Source organism: Solanum tuberosum, unplaced genomic scaffold (genome assembly GCF_000226075.1).
Source record: "Solanum tuberosum cultivar DM 1-3 516 R44 unplaced genomic scaffold, SolTub_3.0 scf00082, whole genome shotgun sequence".
NCBI lineage: Eukaryota > Viridiplantae > Streptophyta > Magnoliopsida > Solanales > Solanaceae > Solanum > Solanum tuberosum.
This window is the reverse complement of record NW_006239006.1, coordinates 84,979-90,090: the sequence shown is the minus strand read 5'-3', so window position 1 is coordinate 90,090 and position 5,112 is coordinate 84,979.

Sequence of the window (5,112 nt, the reverse complement as noted above, 5' to 3'; positions counted from 1 at the left end):
AATTCTGACAGTGAGGGTTCCCATACAACATTCTCTGAGCTGGAGGACGACCAGCCCTTACAGTCCTGGTAGGCTAAGATCCGTGCTAGATCTCGCCCTGATTCAGCTAGAGTCCCTTTAACTTCCACCCCTGCAAGTTCAGTGCCAGCTTCGGCACCTTATTTGGCTCCAGTGCCAGCAGTAATACCTCCTTCCAGGCTTCTCAATAGGTTGAAATGTGATGGATTGCGAACTATTTTCAAGGATAAGTTGTTATCTACAGAGGGCCTTGAGGGTAAATACTCTGGGGTGAAGGACACCCTCCACTTCCACCGATTTGAGCAGTTCACCAGGCCTCGAGGTCTCTATATTTGTTCGTGGGTCCGGGAGTTCTATACAACATATGGTGACTTGGTTTCGAAGAGCAATAAAAAGGCCAGCGAGTTTAGACCGGTTAAGTTGGTCATGGTCCAGGGTAAGAAAGTTAGATACAATAGCAAGTACATTAATACCATACTCAACATGGCCTTAGGAGCTACAGAGGCATATAAGGGTTTGCTGGCTACTCAGTCATTGGATGACTTGAAGGGTTGGTTGGCTCCATTAATTTTCGATACTACCTCGAGATGGATCGAGGCAGGGGTCCCCATAGAGAAGAGGGATCTGAGTATTGCTGCTCGGTTCTGGTTTGGCTTCATAAGCAGCACCATCATGCCATCCCAGAACGAGTCCATCCTTTGCCACCCTAAGGCGTCCTGCCTTGGGTCGATCATATCCCGAAAGAGCATCAACCTGGGACTCTTTATTGAACAGGAGATGGCCATGAGGGTAAAGAGGAGGTAGATTTCCTTACCATTCTTGGTTTTGATCACAAAATTATGTTGGTGTGATGGAGTGCCAAGGGATGATACGAGATATATTGAGGTTACCCCATCTTCCTCCACTAACATCCGGTACATTGAGGTTGAGTACACACGAGAGAAGGCTGACAGGAGAAGAGCAGCTCCGATAGATACTTCTCTGGAGGTTGATGTCGATTCTATACCTACAGAGGCATCTTTGCCTACTCCGGCCTCTCGACCTTCAGGTACATATGCTCCTTCTTCTTCTTCACAGACCCTGGGTGCCTTTACCTACTCCCATCCAGCCAAGATTACCTAGACAATAATCCTGAAAATGGGGCACCTGGCTAATTCGACTGATGTGAGAGCTACTAGATTGGAGGTTGTTGTACCATGGATGATTGAGGTTGCCATTTTAGCTACACTTATCCTCCTCCGGACTTCCATTGACACTCTCACTGCGAGAGTTGAGGCTTGTGAGTGCAGATAGAGGGAGACCTCCAAGGTTACGGCTTTGAAAGCCGAAGTAATAGATCTGAGGAAAGACGTGGACTATCTAAAGTCTACTAACTTCACTTCACTACTGGAGGACGCTGATGATGTTGATGCCCCAGAGACTTCTGAGATTCCTTCGGCTACCACCAAAGATGTACATAGGGATGACACAGTAGCTGATGAGTCGGAGGCAGAGACTGATGAGGAGCAAATCGAAATGAGGGAGAAGAGCATATATGGAGATTTTCCAGATCTTGAGGAGATGATTGTACAGTCAGTGATCCAGACATCGCTGACAGAGATGTTCATGGCAGTTCCTAGTGAATCCACTACTTCTGAGGTGACTCTGAGTGCTGAGACCTAGGTTCAGAGCACTACACCGGACATTGATGCCTAGACAGACGGAGCGACTATTTAAATAGAATCCCTTTTACATTCCTCTCTGTCTTATCTTTATTTGACTTTTGGATATTTTATTATTTACATTTTAGGACAAATAGCTTTTGTTTTGTGGTAGGGTGAGGCCCACGTTGTGTGACCATTTTTCTGTATACATTAGGGTTTTTGAGCTTTATATTGTGTTTAGCACTATTTTACTTTTTTGTGGATGATTGAGCTTGTGGCTCCTTGCTTTAAATGTAAATGATTTTTGACCATTCCAAAAATCAAAAAATTGTATGCCACCTTTTGTTTGTGTTTGAATGTGGCTGTTCTCTTGCAAATTTGAGTATTGGTCTTGATCAATACCGATGACTTGAATAGTGCTAATAATCGAACAAAAATGAATGTGCGACTACGATGAGGACAAATGAAGTTGCATATGCCATATGTGAACTTTTTGCATCTCGTTGTGACTAGTCAATTTTCAAATTGAGTCTCTTGTGATGAACATTGCACACTAGAGAAACTGTGGAGTCTTCTTGTGTGACATTGGTGTCAATGCCTTGTGTGATGTGCTTACCGTGAACCATGTGTGATCACACCTAGAATTTCCCCCATTGGTCCGGTTAACTAAGTGATGCAATCTCTTGAAATGATCTTAGGCAACTTTGAAGAGTGTGATTTTTTTTTGACATTTTACCTTTTTTTCTGGCCTACCTTGTGAGTGTGTGATCCTTTCTTGAACACCATTTTAGCCTTATCCTTTTCTTGGAAGAAATTGATGAAAAAATGTAACCTTTCTTTATCCATTACCCATAATCCTCGTGATTTGTGGTTTTTTTTAATAGCCAACTTAGGCCAAAAGCCTAAGTCGGGGGTGTGGTGAAAAGAAAAGGGTAAATCAAGAAATGCAAAGAAGTCCCCTTGACCAATGGTTTTGAGAAGGATTGAACCCCTCCATACAAAAAAGAGAGAAAAAGATGAAAAGAATGAAAAAGAAAAAGAGTGAAAAAGTTTGAAATAAAGTTGTAAAAATGAAAAAGAAAATGGGGTGTTCGGCATTCCATGGATAGTGATTAATAGGGTGACCTATGAGCATAAATGCGAATGATGAACAAAAGGAAAGAAAGTGTCACGCCCCGAGAGCACCCCCTAGGCGTAACACGGCATACTTGACCCCGAAGGGGTCTTATACAAGCCCTTAACATATTCGTCATTGCATATAGACATTGAATAATGCGGAAATTTATTAACTTTTCAACATCAATGTCAAAATGTCTCATAATAGAAAATAGAAAGTAGAATGTCTAGACATCATCATCTCAATGAAACCATCTAAGTACACATAAGAGTCTCAAATATGGACCATAGCCCTTTACAATAGAATTGTCTGAAAATGACAAGTACATAAGAAGTCTAATAGTCTATTACAATATAAGGAACATAGGTGCCATAATGTGTGTCCTCAAAACTTGAGGACATACCAAAAAGTCTTGGAGAAAGTCTAAGTCCAAGCTTGAACCTCTTAGCAGTACAATCACTTCCCGGAACCTACACTTGGTAGAAAAAGGAAGAAATGTGGGTTAGCACAATCAATTGGACTAAGTATGGAAGCCATGCAATTAAAACCAATTAAGACATGCATAAAAGGGACCTTTAGTTGAAACATGCTATTTCAAGTTAAAAGCCATAATGCATATTCGAGGAGCATTTAGCCAATCCACATTACAAGATGAAAAGACATTCATGATCATAACAAGAATCCATAACCCATACCTTACATATTTGAGTTCCATTCACATCATACCATCATAAGACACCACCCTTGACCCCCTTTCAAGTTCACTTGTGCAATGTACATATGAAGTCCTATACCCCCACATATACTAAGTAAAGCCATCAAGAAGACACAAGTGTAGTCACATACATAATAAACATCATAATAGGTGAAACCAACCTTAACACCATTTATACCTTACCATATATAAAGGACTCACACAAAAACTCCTCAAAGAACCCACTTGTGCAATGCATAGGTAAAGTCCCATACCCTCACCTATACTAAGTAGTATCCCTCAAGTAGTCCTAGTTAGAGTTCACAAGTCATTTACATAAGTCATATTCATACATTAGACTATCTTCTTGAAACATAGGGATATTAGCAATAAACGACATAGACCATGTGAGATAACATGGAATCCGGTGTTCTACTCCCACACCGAAAGAGAGTGTTCTACTTGCCAAGGTAGAACTAACATAATAGTATCTAAGTGGATCCACTAGCTACTACCTATGTGGGAAAACATAGTTAAGGAACAAGTTGATTGCTACTAGAAACCCGTCTTTCTCAATGAAACCATCTAAGTACACATAAGAGTCTCAAATAGGGACCATAGCCCTTTACAATAGAATTGTCTCAAAAAGACACGTACATAAGATGTCTAATAGTATATTACAATTAAGGAACATAGGTGCCATAATGTGTGTCCTCAGAACTTGAGGACATACCAAAAAGTCTTCAAGAAAGTCTAAGTCCAAGCTTGAACCTCTTAGCAGCACAATCACTTCCCAGAACCTACACTTAGTAGAAAAAGGAAGAAATATGGGTTAGCACAATCAATTATACTAAGTATGGAAGCCATGCAATTAAAACCAATTAAGACATGCATAAAAGGGAACTTTAGTTGAAAACATGCTATTTCAAGTTAAAAGCCATAATGCATATTCGAGGAACATTTAGCCAATCAATGTTTTTGTGGATGATTGAGCTTGTGGCTCCTTGCTTTAATTGGAAATGATTTTTGACCCTTCCGAAAATCAAAAAATTGTGTGTCACCTCTTGTTTGTGTTTGAATGTGGTTATTCTCTTGCAAATTTGAGTATTGGTCTTGATCAATACCGATGACTAGAATAATGCTAATAATCGAACAAAAATGAACATGCGGCTATGATGAGGACAAATGAAGTTGCATATGCAATGTGTGAACTTTTTGCATCTCGTTGTGACTAGCCAATTTTCAAGTTGAATCTCTTGTGATGAACATTGTACACTAGCGAATGTGTGGAGTCTTGTGTAACATTGGTGTCAATGCCTTGTGTGATGAGCTTACCATGAACCAGGTGTGATGACACCTATAATTTTCCCCGTTGGTCTAGTTGACTAAGTGATGCAATCTCTTGAAATGATCTTACGCAACTTTGAAGAGTGTGAAAAAATTTGACATTATAACTCTTTTTGTGGCCTACCTTGTGAGTATGTGATCCTTGCTTGAACACCCTTTGAGCCTTATCCTTTTCTTGGAAGAAACTTATTGAAAAAATGTGACCTTTCTTTATCCATTACCCATAATCCTCGTGATTTGTGGTTTTTTTGAATAGCCAACTTAGGCCAAAAGCCTAAGTTGGGGGTGTGGTG